The sequence below is a fragment of the Emydura macquarii genome, unplaced genomic scaffold (assembly GCF_026122565.2).
Source record: "Emydura macquarii macquarii isolate MOO-44397 ecotype Brisbane River unplaced genomic scaffold, CSIRO-AGI_Emac_v2 contig_2321, whole genome shotgun sequence".
Classification (NCBI taxonomy): domain Eukaryota; kingdom Metazoa; phylum Chordata; order Testudines; family Chelidae; genus Emydura; species Emydura macquarii.
Genome location: NW_027132458.1, coordinates 2,915,045 through 2,930,029, shown reverse-complemented (window position 1 = coordinate 2,930,029; position 14,985 = coordinate 2,915,045). Strand labels below are relative to the sequence as shown.

Genomic DNA, 14,985 nt, shown 5'->3' with positions numbered 1-14,985 from the left:
CTTACATCCTATTTACAGGGTGGACAGCCCTTGAGCTGAGCTTCTGTACAGGGGCAAATTTCACCCGGAGAGAAGAGAGATTAAGAAGTTCCAGCACCTCTGTGATTTCTGCCACCTCCATTACCATGATGTTATGTGTGTATTGTCCAAGACATCCATTACTTGTAAATAATCAATATTTTAAAATCAGTTCTAGTTGTAAATCTGAATGAAATGAGAGAACAATACTCTTTTGGGGAGCTATTGTGTTTCTTCAGTGTTCTCAGTTCTAAAAGTGATGCAGTGATGCATATATGTGTTAGAAGGGCAGACGTTAACTTGCTTAAAGCTGTTTACCCTGATATTTCAGTCAAAGTTCAGGAGATGTTATGACCTTAAAGTGGTGAAAGAGAAGTAATTTACAGAAGAGCGTTTAAAGCTGAATTATACTTCTATTTATAAAAATTGCATTTATATGGGCTGGACATTGTGTGAGAGAAGTCTGTACAAGATTTCCACTCCATAAAAGGAGGAACTAGCATTCTGTAGCTTGGTGTGGAAAATAAAGAAGTTCAGGGTGGTATTTTTTATCTATGTCAGTGTTTCTCAACCTTTTAAGTAGCAAGTACCCCCTAATGTCTGAAAATTTTAATAAGTACCCTAACACTCAATTTTCCACTTTAAGAAATACAATCTTTTTCCCCTTTACTGCTGGACGACTGTATTTCTCATAAAGCAGGAGAGTTCTGAGTTCTGCAATGCTGTGTGGTTGTGGCAGATCACAAAACCCTCTGCTGTTTCTCCCATGCTTCCTCCTCCCCTTCCTCCATATAGGAGCAAAGGTCAACACCAACCAATCACTATGGCCTGAAGGTGGGGCCACGTGGTGTTCTCTTCACACAGGCAAGAACTTGTGAGGTATGAGCAGGCACTAGTGGCCCACCAGAGTGGACAGCAGCGCTCCCCAGGGCCATCCCTGAGGGTGTGTGGGCCCCTCAAGATTTTTATACTGGTAAAATCTGGGGCTGTCATAGTTGTCAATTTCACTGCTCAGCTAGAGCAGTGAAATTGACAAGTAAACCTGCGGGTAGAGCCGGGGCTTCAGGACTGGGCAAGCCGCTGGTCTCTCTGCCTGGCTTTCTGGACACCGGGCTTTGAGCCGGGGAGGGGAGCTGCCACCTGGGCAAGATGGAGGTGGCTGCCACCTGGCTGCCAGCCTGGGAGGTGGGCGTTTGCCACCCAATCCGAGCTGGGGCTGATGAGGCTTCCGTGCAGGCTGGGACCCAGGGATATGGGCAGGTGGCAGGCAGCTGCTGCCCATCTTCAAGCCAGGGTGCGGGAGGCTGTGTCTTGGCTTGGAGCCGGGCATGGGTGGCAGCCACCCAGCTGCGAGCCCAGCTCACAGGATGCAGGAGGCTGGTGCTGGGCTCCCACCTGGGAGCTGGGAGCGGGTGGGATGCGAGCAGCTGCCACCCTGTGTCCCAAGAAGTCAACAGCTGCCGCCCAGCTTCCCAGGCCTGGGGTGGCTGCTATCTACCTCCCATCTAGGAGGTGAGACTGGACAGTAAGCTGGCAGCTGCTGCCCGTCTCCCCCAAAAGCTGGCAGCTGCTGCCTGCCTCCCAGCTGGGAGCTGGGACCAGGCGGGAAACGCGTGGCTGCCACCCACCTCCCTTAACTGGGTTTTTTGCCGCATCCCCCCTGCCTGTGTCTCACATACCCCCAGGGGTATGCGTACCACAGGCTGAGAAACTATGATCTATGTCACAGGCACCTCTGTTTATTTGTGTGATACAATCCTGCCTCAATGCACAGAGTAAAATCAAAGGCAGATGCAAGGAGAAAACCCCACAGGAAACGAAGCAATGGAAGATAAGACACCTGGGGTAAACAGCTTCAAAGGAGTTAAGCTACCAATGCCTGGGACATCAACTGGTAAGAAACTACCTGCTTGACTCCATCCAGGTAAGAATGGTTTGCTCTCTCCAAGGCTGAGCCTAGGATCAAAAGAGGATACTAAATTGTTACAGGACCCTGGTCTGAAAAAAGGGAGAGGTTCTGCCTGGGGCTGCCCAGGGAGTATCAGAGAGAGCTGACAGGCGGCAAGGAGACACAAAGAGAGAAAGAGAGAGAGAGACAAACTACAACAGGGCAGTCAGCTTTTCCTAACCCAGAGATGGAGGTAATTTAGCTAGGTGAAAAGTAGCAGAGCTTGCAAGGCAAGGTTACAGGGTAGGTATGAGGAAATATGCATGGGTTTATTGTTTGTATCCTTTGCTCTGTGCACTTTGTCCCTTTGGGTGAATTAATACATAAAGTTCTGTTTTAAAGAAACTTTCTTTTGAGTCACTTTACTCAGCTTGCTGGTCACAAGTCTCAAAGTAAAAGGACTCCCAGGTGCCAAACACCGGTGGGTTCCTGTCACATTAACACAGTAGGGAGACATACAGACTGTAGCCCAGAGATCTAGTTCCAGATGGCTGAACTTCCCAGAGATGGGGTGAAGGGAGGGGCAGCCTATCCCCAATGGGATGCACTCCAGGGGGACTGAAAGGAGCCTCCAGTGCAGTTCTCCCTATAACCTGAAACTCAGTAATGCATGTTACAGACCCATTGGTAAGACGTGTATTACCTTCTGGCTGAAGTATTTTTTGCAGTATTGCCCACCCCCAACACTAAACTATTGTGAGTTAGGCACCCAAAAATCATGAGATTAGCTGAAAAAACAGGAGATTTTTAAAAAAAACCCAAATATTTGGGATCTTTTTGTTTGCCTTCTAGCCTTTGAGCCCTTAGGGTGCACTCGAGTCACGTTTTCAAGCTTTTCTTCACAACAAGGACTAGAAAATTATTCTTTTAAAAAATGATTCTTGCATACTAACATCATTCCAGGAACTGCAGCTCTAGGACATCAAGAATCGTGAGACTTGTGATACAATCACGAGAGCTGGCAACACTGCGCAAAGGAACAAAGATGCAGGAAAACTCACAAATGAGGTATGTGATGCCATATCCGTGAGGCTCCAGTAAGTTTGCAATTTGGAAATGTGTGCATGCACCCAGGTGTGTCTGAAAGGGATCTAAACATGCAAGTTTTGCTTCTGGTATTGCTTTTCAATATCCTAATACCAGCAGAGATTGATCTGAGATACACCAAGACATAAAGAAACCAAGGGAAGGTACTGAGTATTCAGGCTTTCCCCAAGTATATCACAATAAATTATGGCCTTTGGAGGGCCTCTTTCTCTCAGAAAGACACAGGAATCTTGATTGCTGACCACAGACCTGGATATTTTGTGTGTGCGTGTGCGCGTTAATTTGCATCACTGAGGCTACCAGGTAGATATTTTCAAGTCCCCTCAGATTTGAGTCATTATTTGCATGCATCAAACTGAACTGCAAGCATATTCTTTTTGGTTATTACTTTTGGTAGCTGCAAGTGCACATACGATTTTTATTATTAAATTATTATTATTATTTTTAGCTTGAAGGACAGTGCAGAGCTTGTTGCAAAACTGAGTAGTCTCAAGCCTTTAAAATTCACTTCAAATTATTTCTTCTTAAAATTACAGATTAAATATGAGTAAAGGGGAGAAAAAGCTTCCAGCACGTGTGATGACCGTGGGTCAAGCATCCTAATCAGGAAAAGAAACAGCTTGTTTTTCAGAGGTTTCCGTAAGCGACTTCTTGCATTGCTTGAGTCATTGGGTTTGGAAAATGATAATTATCGGGTTTTGTTACACTAGCCAGGCAGTCAGCAAAACGCTCTGCTTGAGATTGGTACTCAGGCTTTCAGCATTGTTCACAGAAGAGTTTTGTTTACTATACATTGATACTAGGTCTGCATTTTCCAGTGATAATTTTTTTTTTGAAAATATATCTTCCGAATGGGAGAAAAATATTAAAATGGCTGGTCAGAGGGAACAGCAACATATCAGAAACGAGATCAGTGTGGAAGTAGGAGTATCACTAACAGATAAAAGCCATACAAGATAAGCAAAATGATGGGGACTTGGGCATTCTGCCAGAGGAAGTCTTGGTGGACGTATCTTTTTTCAATAATGAACTCCCACTAGAGCCTGCACTTTATGAGTCTGACACAACTAAATTACATTCAGCAACATTTAAATGTTGAAATAATAGGATAAATTCAAACCAATTAGAGAACATATGGAAAATTGCTTTCCTAATGGTATGCATAAGCATCTTTTGTCAGTTCTATCAGATTAAAGACCCCAAGTGCCTGCAGTGATCAGATCTGTGTTGATAAATGGGCACAGTGGTGCAAGCAGAGCTGCCTGTGAGCTCTGAGGTGGGTCTAATACAGGAGAAGGAATCTGCATTGCAGTTGGAGAATTCTCCCTTTGTTTCAGGGAAGCATGAAAATGAGACTGAATTCTCAGCCCAATCACAGTCCATTGTTTTACCAGGTCAATGTCGTTAAAGGAACACATTTTCATATTCTCACCTGGCATCACTGCCTTAAGATGAATGCCCCACAGAAAACCCCAATTAACCTTCAGCTGACAATGAGACACTGAATAATTCTTTTCTTCCTTTTCTACAGCACAAAATAAAATAAAAACATATTCCAGGCTTGGAAGCACAAAACACGTTTACTTACAATAGCAGAAGGAAACAAGCTGCACGAACTCTGCAAAGTCAAAAATAAAGCACCAACCTAAGTAGCAAAACATCAAGGACTAACACCTCAAAGCTAGGAAGAAAAGAGCAATTCAACACATCTTTTCAAGGGGTTCTATTGTTGACTATATATTGATCAATAACAGCAGCTACATCCTGCACAAGACACAGAGGAATAGCATAGCCCCTCCTCAAAAAGCTTAACATCTTAGGCCCTGGGTACCCACAGAGAACCGCTAAAGTAGATTCTGCTAGAGGGCTGGATCCTGCCATATGATTCTCAGTGAATGATTGGAGCTGAAAATGGACCAACATTTAGAGATGCTTCTAGGCTGATTTTTTCCATAAAATCTTTTAAAAATGAAAAATAGCTCTGTTGACTAAAACCAAAATTTTGGTGGAAGATTTTTATTTTGGTTGAAATTTATTTTTTTTTAAAAAAATGAAAAGCCAGAAACCAAAACATTCCTGTAAAGAATTTTGGAGATTCGTTTAAAAAAAAAAAAAAAAAAAAAAAAAGCTTTTGGAAACCAAAAAACAAAAAGGCAGGCTTGATCTACCAAAATTTTTTTAAAACTAGTATGTGCATTATCAGCTTTAATTGCATGAGCACAAGGGAGAATGAAGTAAGGTTGCAAGGCAACCTTCATTCTGGTATTTCCTAATTCTTTATTTTATTTATTTGTAAATATAACTGCCTGAGTTTATTTTAAAAAGCAAACTGAAAAAAACAAAAGCTCTGTCATGTGGAATCATATTGACCCCCAGCTCGGGTCATCAGCAGGGTTCAGACCTTTATATCCAGAGTACAAACCTTTACTACTTCAACTAACAGAGTAACTGATAGCAATAATAGGCTGTTGTCTCCTTGGTGAGCCAGTCACTAAAAGGGGATGGGACACATACCTTGCCAGTGGGTGCTATAGCTATTTCCTGACAGCAGACAAATGTAGAGATACAGGACTCCTGGGTTCCATTCCAGAGAAGTTCAGCTGCAAAGGCATATCCATTAGGGGTTATAGATCCTTGTGCCCGTGTTCCTACCCTGGCTCCGGCCCCCCTAATCCACACCACTACCCGCCATGTGCAGCTATATACCCCTCCAGCACTCCATCAGTTCTTGTCCCCACTCTACCCAGCTCTTGTGCCACTCGCTCTTTATTTCTCCCCAACATCCATCTCCTGCATTTTCCACCCCTCTGCATTCTAGTGCGGCTGACTCCTTCTCCTCCTCAGCAAGAAGAGCACTGCACTGAGCGCACAGGAGAGACAGTCTCCCTACACTCAGTTCCTGTGCCTTATGCCACAGGGGTCCCAGACATCGGACTTGAGCAAGTGCAGGAAAAGTCCTGCTTAGCCCCTGCGCCCCTGGAATGGAGTATGCCCAGTGCAGACTCATGCTTCAGAGAGTTTAGCTCCCAAACTCTAAGAAGTCTCTACCGAGCATGTGAAAACTGAGATTGGCCAAATTATAACCCTCTGAAAACAAATTTGGATGGATTTTCACGGGATGGTAAAAGGCACATCCCTGACAACAGGGTGATACACTCTCCCTTCCCCCTCACCCACCACCCTGCCACACTCACCCCTTCACATTTTAAGTCCCTGCTCTAAAGAATGGAAGTGCTAGAGCTTCTCAATAAAATGGTTAAACTAAAAAAACCCCAGGAGCAAAACAATGTGTTTCCCTAATCTCATTCTTGAGATGGCTGCACCATTTTAGCTGAAGTTTTCTGAAAAAATCGCATGCTGAGGAAGACACCCAGCATGGCAATTTAAACCTGAATGTTTAAAGTGTAGCAAAGTTGTAAACAACTGAAAGAGGGTCTTGTAATGGAAAGTGTTCAGCAGTCTTAAGTACAGACAGCACTACCAGCTCTGCCTTTAACAGTTGTTCTGTTTAAATAAACCACCATGGCTGCATAAATCCTTTAGACACTTTGGCTAGCACTCTAGACCCCTGCTGCCCCTTCAAACTGAGATGGGTTTTTATTATTTTTGTTATGGTGTTTTGCACGTTAAATCAGTTTAATCCTTTTAAGATACACCGGTACAAGGCACCAGACCCTGACTGGTGTCGCCTGGAGTCTTAGCTCCAGTATCGTAATGGATTGATACGGATTTATACCAGCTAAGGAAGTGTCCCAAGCAGTTTAAACTGTCTAGAAGTTAGAACATCTCAAGCAGATGAATGCTACCTAAAACCTCAGTCTGTTTAAAATGTTCTAAGGCATTACATCTATTTAAGCTAATCTTGGCCTTGATTCCCTCATATTATCTGATTGCAAATTGGCTTAACTAGCTACGTGGGTGTATAAGGGGTTCTTGAGAGATATAGAACCAGTGCAGTGGCTTCTACTTCCCCACCCCCAAGTCCCTCGTGTAAGGGGTGGGTCCCAGCAAGAGGATCACCTGTGCTCTGGCGAGCCGCCACTTTAGGAACAGCTTCCTTGGGTTGCTGTAAATCAGGGGTTCTCAAACTGGGGGCCGGGACCCCTCAAGGGGTCACAAGCTTATTTGGGAGGGGGTGTTTCACGAACTGACAGTCGCAGCCATGGCATGTGCAGGGGCTGACAGCCAGAGACCTTCAGAGCTGGGTGACCGGAGAGCAGCGGCTGCTGGCTGGGTGCTTTGAAGGCAGCGGCACCTGCAGCAGCAGCGCAGAGGTAAGGGTGGCAGGGCACGGGAGGGGATCACCACAACCTGAAATATCTTCAAAGGGGGTCCTGGAAAAAAAGTTTGCGAACCCTTGCTGTAAATTGTACTGTAAGCCAATTTGGTCCCAGGATCAGGGAGCTGCAGAAGAGGTATACTGCCACCTTTGTCCCTCCTCTGTCTTGCCGCTTGTCATGACCTAAGCACTGCTTATCCAGAGTAGAGAAACATACTCCAGCTTGTGCATGTAAACATATCAGAAAACTGCATATCCTCCCACACTAACTTTAGCAAGTCAGCTGAAGATATTTAGGGCCCAGGCCTATATGCCTCAAGACTATTTGAACAACACGCAGAGCTCTTAAAAAGCTGCAAGCCATGAGAATGCAATTCCCCTGCTCATGCTTAATTCCTCCTTTTACAATAATTTTCCCACCTGAGTTCACTTATCCCCAGCTCTCTCTTCTTTACTGCTATTCACTTTTAAGAAGTGCCTCCTCTGAAAGGCCAGTGCAGCTCCAGGGACTACCCCACTCTCATGATTTTATCATGACTCTCATGCCATTTGGTGTTTTTCTTAAAGCCCTAGCTTCCGGAAGCATTTAATTACATGAGACACTACGTTTTCTTTTTTTTTTTTTTTTAAAGAAGTGACTTTCTATCCCTTGTGACTGCACAAAAGAGCTTGAAAATGTGAAGCCCAAAGGTTCAAAACCAAGAGGGCAAATAAAAAGAACTCAAAACTTTTTATTCTTTTTAACTCTCATGATTTTTAATCTTGGGCTCAACCCTTCTGGCTGCTGCTACATAAATACTATCTTCTACTGACATATTTCAGCAATTTAGTTCTCCATGTAGCCACATCATAGATACATTTCAGCTGGGGTCTCCATTTAGCCACATAATAGGTACAGCAGGAGCTTATCTCACCTCACCCTACCCCACCAATAAGCCAACTGACTTGGAAGGATCTCTGTGAGTGAGAAGGTTGTTCTGTCTCTTACAGCCCACCACTCCTTTGCCAAACGTGCTAACTACGGCACCATGTAGTACTAATTGTGGCAAGAGGTTCTTTGTGCAAGTGCTAGAGTGAGAGATGTAGACACCTGTTCACTAAGGGAAATAGCTGCCGATTTAAAACCCCGCTGAACAAATAATACTAATAACGCCAATGTACCTAGCAAGCCGCTTCCTACCCAATGTTTGGGGAGTGATGATTAGCCTGCTCCATTCACAATGCAAATAGCAAAGCATTTTCTATTTACAGCTTCTATTTTAATACTGCAGGAGTAGCTCATTGTTGGCTGTAAGATCAGGGGACTCAACAACTAAGCCAAGAATTATTTAGCTCACTTGCCTGAAATGTATTCATGCAAAGCTAAGGGTTAAAAAAGGCTTATGATGTCAAAGATTTGGATCTGGTCCCCAATTTCCATCATAAGGGCTTTTATCTAGATTTAAGTTTCTCTCTCACACTTATTTTGCTTCCCAGTTGTTAGGGTTTATTTTTAATTTAATTTTATTATTTGCTATCCTTTAAAAATATACTTAACATCAAATGAACACAAGCTTAAAAAAACCCATCTTTCAGCAAAATGGGGATTGGGACAGATGAAAAATGGACTGATTTACTTAAAAGAGCAAAGTTAAATTCTTATCACACTAGCTTCTTTAATCTCCCCGCAAAGAAAAACAAACAGAGCACATTATTTTCACACTTCAGAATTAGTTTTTAGTGCAGTTACCAACAACAGTTGTTGACTAAAGAAGAGGGAAATTAAGGTGAATTTAGAAGTGCTCTCTTTTACTGAACTACACAAAATTCACCAAGGTATTAAACAGTTTGGTCTAAACTCTGCCCCCCCCCTGATATTTAATAGTAAAATCAATGGGAGTTGCATGTATCCTAAGGCAGCAAAATTTGGCCTTTTCAAGTTCAGTCACTTAGGATAATGCAACTTTACTGCATTAGTAGCTAATTGCTAGTTCTCTAATTCTCTCCTCACCACTTTGTCCAGGCCTGGAGAATCCTCTAATAACCTTTGGGAAGGCAGGACTTCACCCAGGAATCACTTGAATGCACACATTTATTCCAACACCTTTGTCAGCATGGAAAGAAGCACAGTGTCATTAAGAGAAACAATGAGTTCGAATATAAGGATGAAGCCTGGAATCTTAACAAAGATAACAACATAGCTGTACTCATACCTCTGCTTCCCTCTGCCATGTTTACATTGGTAAACAGAACAGTCCAAACTGCCGCTCCAGCCTTGCTCCTTTAGCCCCAGAACAGGGCACCTCCTTGCCTTTGGTATGGTAACTGACCTTTGCATTCAGGGTGAGCCAGCAGCAGTCATGCACACATCAGCTTCCTAGGCCTATTTGCCACCCCTGAGTTCAGGCTCAGTTTGTGTCTATCCCTATTTTCAGTCCATGCTGTGTTGCATCTTCCCCACCATACCATTCTAGAAGATCCTCCAATGGGGAATGGGCAGGCATTAGGAAGTGGGGTGTGGGATTTCCTGCCAGATGTTTAACCAATCAGGGCTCTGGAAAGCACAGAGGCAGGTCCCTTCATAGCTATATGTTGCTGACGTGTGGAATGGAGTCTCCACACATGCTGGGGTGAAGCCTCTGCCCAGCACCTGTCTGGAATAGCCAGGCAAGGCACTCTGGATATGTATAAGGGATGGGAAGAGAGAAATCCTCCCAACCAAGCCTGAGAGTAGCTACACAGATAATCTGTGGAGGCTACTCCAGGTCAATCAATAATATAAGTCCCCTGGCCCACAGCCCACCTCCCTTCTGCATGTCACTACACACAAGGGGATCCACTATATGTCAGCTTCATGCTTTTCAGGGGGATTACAGATCCTGGAATCCTGCCCCAGCCCAGTGCAGAGAGGAACTGCATTATTTCAGCTGTTAAAAAAGCCTCCCGGGATGTGGCAGCAGAGGCAGGATTGGCCCCATTGTGTAAAGCCGCATCGCACTGTATATTATATTACACTGTGCAATCGTCAACTGGTTTGTTCAATTCCTTTTTGATTATATTCAGCTTCATTAAACCTAAGTAATGACCTTGCTTCATTTTAATAGCTACCATATTTCCATTTTAAATGTCTTACTGAATATTTTCTTCCTCTTTTAGACCTTTCTATGACCTCCAAGCAGTTTCATGCCCAATCCCATTGTTCATTTTCCTTCTCTTTCTGTTTCGTTCTATGCAGGCAGCTTCCTCCCTATGAACTTTGTTGAAGCATCTCTCTGGTTTCTGCCTTTCAGTATCTCCAGGGGTCTGATTGTGCATGCAGCCCTTGAAACTGAATCAAACAGGCACCTTTGTCCTGAGATGATGGAAAGTTAGCTACTTTGATTCCTGTTGCTATTGTGTGCCGGGGATAAAAGTGGCAAAGCTTAGACAAATCCGACATTTTATAGCTGTTGTATAACTCTTTGCTTATGTGCCTCTTTTACCTGCACACACACACACATACACTTTCAGCACAGGCGCCAACATTTAACCAGCACCCCCACAAATATGTTAATTTGCATTTGACTCTTAATATGTAACCCGTGAACATATTACAAGGAAACAGAGTGGAACTGACAGTGAAGATTAAACCTGTGTGCACCTACAAAAGCAAGTAAAAGCAGAGTGAAAGCAGCTGCAGCCCCATTCACTCAGTCCCTTTGTGTTTTGCAATGCCACCTGTGTAATCGTCCATCAGCGATTTCCCCTTGATCATATCATTTATACAAACACATGATTTGAGACACGGCTGCCTCTGTCTGGCTGTATGCTTTTGTAATGAAATATGCTTGCCTAGATAACACCTAAGAGTTAACTGCCTGAACAGGAGATATTATCAAAGGTAAGGGGAAAACTCAAGGCACTGTAGAATTGTGTGTGGCATGCACCTATATAAAGGGTTGGTAAAGGGGAAGGGGCAGTTCTCCCCCCCCCCCCCCCCCCCAACCCCTTTTGCTTGTCAGTGGTGTTTATCATTTTTGTTTCTCTTAGAGGAGTGTCCTTGAGTTGTCCTTCCATGGATATTTGTACTATATGACAAGAGACCTTGTTGCCAATGGTATTTAAAGGGCTCTATGCTTTTTTTTAAAGGACTTTTTGAGCCAGTAAAGGTATGTCTACATTGCCATAAAACATCCATGGCTGGCCCTGGTCAGCTGACTTGGGTTTGCAGAGCTCGGGCTTCAGAACTATAAAACTGCAGTGCAGACATTCGGGCTTGAGTTTCTCAGGGTCCAGCCTGAGCCTGAATGTCTGCACCGCAATTTTATAACCTCGCAACCCGAGCCCCACAAGCCACGTCCACTGATCTGGGCCAACTGCAGGTGTTTTGTGGCAGTGTAGATGTACCCTAAAGGGCTGTTTGCTGTTTTGAAGAGAATATATAATCCAAAAAGGATTACTAAAACACCTCTTGCTATGATACATTGGATTAACCAGAGAATGTTGGAGCACAACAGTGGTGGTTGTTTGGGGTTTATCGGAGTTTGGTTGTCATTCGATGTTAATACGCCTACTATTTTACCCAGCAGGACTTTCAAAAAACAGGAGCTCTTTGTAACTACAGCTCATGTTCTGAAGCTGGGAACTGTATGGCTTGAGAGTAGAGCAAATTCTGACCTCAGCCCAGTGGGCTGCTAGGATATGTAGGTTACTTCCACAGCTCTCATTTTGTTGCTGGTGATGTGGGTTATCTGTTTAGTTGGTAACATTAAAGTAAGTTGCTTTATTTGGAGCGTTTGTATTGAGGAGAGTAGCAGCCTGCTTGGAAATGGCAGGAAGGGCCATGGGTTGCAGAAGAGCCGAGTTTGGAGGAGGCACGAGGAAGTTGGTCTGCATGCACGTGGCTAGCAGTGCTAAACTGCAGTTGTAGGAGTTTTGTAAACAGTTGTTTTAACATTGAGACAGTTGTGTTTAATATAAATGGAGTCCTCTCATGGGATTACCCAGCCGATGGACCAAAAAGTATGGTGGGAGCATGGCCTGGGTGAGTGGCCTGTGTTGTCTACAATACAGGTGGCCACATTCAGAGGTAATAAGTTGGTGTAAGGTAGAATCCCGATTGCACTAAAAGACTCCCATTTAAGCCTCAGCCCTCCCATTCTAAACCTGCGTAAGGGAGTATAAATTGGTGTAACTTACATGCCGAGAAGCTAGAAGGTGTAAGTTATATTAATGAGGGTTTTAAAACAATTTTTTTCAAAAATCTTAATTGGTTAGACAGTTTCTACACTAAATGTCGGCCTGATAGCAAATAGCAGAGACCTCAAACTTGAAGTGTTAGTATTTATCATAGAAAAGTCAACTGGAGAGTCACTACCGCTCTGCTACCAGGATCACTATAATTATGAGTTTAATATCTGAAATCCGTTTTTGTATTTGCATGCATGTATGCTAACTAAAATTAATTAATTTTAATTGCATACACCAATTACAACATCAGACTCATTTTCCAACATATTATTCCTCACTGATTACATATCCTCTAAGATTGCTTTAATTTTTCATTTTGTGCTTTAAAGTCAAATAATAATATGTATTTCTAATTAAGCACACTTACGTATCTCACTGCTGATTAAATCACTGTTTAATATTTTATAACACAAGCCACCTTTAATTTCCCCCACTGAGAACAACAGCCTTGCAACTCTTTTTATCCCCTCTGGTTTCACAGATCTTGCCATTTTCAGACTAGACTTCCAAGTTAGTGCATCATCTTGCTAGTGGCAGAATTCTTCCAACTTCAGTGTGAACCGTCAATGAAGCACCTTGTTGCCAAGAATTCATTCTCAAGGAAAGGATGAGGCAGCTTCCTTGAGCAAAGTACTCAGATTTAGGGGTGAGAGGGAATCAAATTCTCTGCTCTATTCCCTACAAGAGAAGGACTGGACATTTAGGGAGAGATTTTCAAAAGTGCTGAAGGAAACACATGTACCATTGAAAGTCCCTGGGGACTTCACCTTCTAAATCTCTTAGGGGCTTTCAGAAATCTCCCCCTGAGGCTCCTGACTGAGTTGCCCTGGGGAGATGCATAGTGGAGGGGAAAGAGAGGAAGTAATCTTCCTTCCTGTCCCAAGCTGCAGAGTGGTTGTGGAAACACTTAACAGCTCAGAAGCTACATTAGCCCTGTGGTTCTAACGTAACCTGGGAAGAAGCTCTGATCCTGCCTCCATCAGCCTACTGTGTGCTGTGAAACCATATACCAACTAGTGCAGTGGAGTCACACTAGTTTCACAAGTAGGTAGGAGTTGGAGGAATGGAAAGGAAGCAGATAAGCAGAATTAACCCATTATTGAACTTGACTTATTTTAGAGAAAGGCCCAAGGGCTTGTCCACACCATGCAGTAATGTGCATCAGTGGGGTGTGAATTCTAATGTGCACTAATGCGTTGCACTCTTATCCATGTAGACCCTGCTGGCATGGACAAAAAGTTCTCCAGTGCATATTAACATAGTACACTTTGAAATGGGACTATGGTAATGTGCACTAAGGAAATTTCCATGCATGCCAGCAGGGTTTACAAAGGCCAATTAGTGTGCAACACATAGGTAGCACATTAGAATTTACACTCCACAGGTGCACTTGTAGAGAAGCCCCAAAAGGCCCGCATTGAGCAAAGCACATAGAGACTGATCCAAAGCTCACTGAAATCAATGGGAGGCTTTTCATTGACTTGAATGGGCTTTGGATCAGCCCCTTGAACACATGGTTATTTCCCTCAGTGACACTTGTTGAATAAACATGTGATCAAGTCCTGTGCTGAATCCGTCTCCAAATTCATATCTAAATCCAAACTTTCCAAAGTCTGTGGGTGTTTGGATCCTGCAGTTTGATATGACTAATTACTGATGATATGTCCACACTACAAAAAAACACCACAGCAGCACAGTTGCAACTACATCATTGTAGCGTAAACACTTACTATGGCGATGGAAGGGTTTTTTCCATCAGTGTAGTAAACCCACCTCTACAAAAGGCAGCAACTCAGTCAATGAAAGAATTCTTCCATCAATCTAGCTGAGTCTACAGTGGGGATCAGGCTGAGCTAACTACATCACACAGGGCGTGAAATTTTTCACAGAGCTGAGCAATGAAGGTTGGTCAACATAAGTTTTAGGAACAGACCAGGCTTTAGCTGGGGATTTGGTTCGGGCCACTCTCCACTCACAGCACTTTAATGAACATTTTTTTTACAGTAAGATAACTTAGGTTATTGCTCTGCTAGTAACTAATGAGTTGGCTAGAGATGCATTGTGACTAGTCCACATCAGAGAAGAAAGATGATCAAAGTAAAAAAGGAGGAAGAAACTAAACTAAAAAAAAGTCTCTCTCAAAACCAGTGAAGATTTTTTTTTTTTTGTTTACCAAGACCAGCTGAAGTTCAAGCCCAATCCCAGGCGATCAGCAAAAATAGACACAAAGAAAAAGCAACCAAAAATAGAGGCAACAATAACTAAACAGAAAAAAAAATGAAGACACTGCTGTAGCACTTCAGTATAGACTCTACAGCGATGGGAGAAGTTTACTACCATCAGTGTAGAAAATCCACCTCCTCAAGAAGTGGTAGCTAGGTCGATAGAAGCAGTCTTCGTTCAATCTAGCACTGTCTACACCGGGTCTTAGGTTGACTTAGCTATGTCTCTCAGGGGTGTGAAAAATTCACACTCCAGAGCAACG

At 43.4% G+C, this 14,985-nt stretch overlaps 1 long non-coding RNA gene across 1 annotated transcript; it reads left to right on the top strand.

The window, feature by feature from the left end:
- Positions 1-7,138: 7,138 nt before the first annotated feature.
- Positions 7,139-10,270, top strand: LOC137161526 (uncharacterized). Its single transcript, XR_010922108.1, has 2 exons — positions 7,139-7,287; positions 10,137-10,270. It is a non-coding gene; the product is annotated as an uncharacterized lncRNA (long non-coding RNA).
- The last annotated feature ends 4,715 nt before the right edge of the window (positions 10,271-14,985 follow it).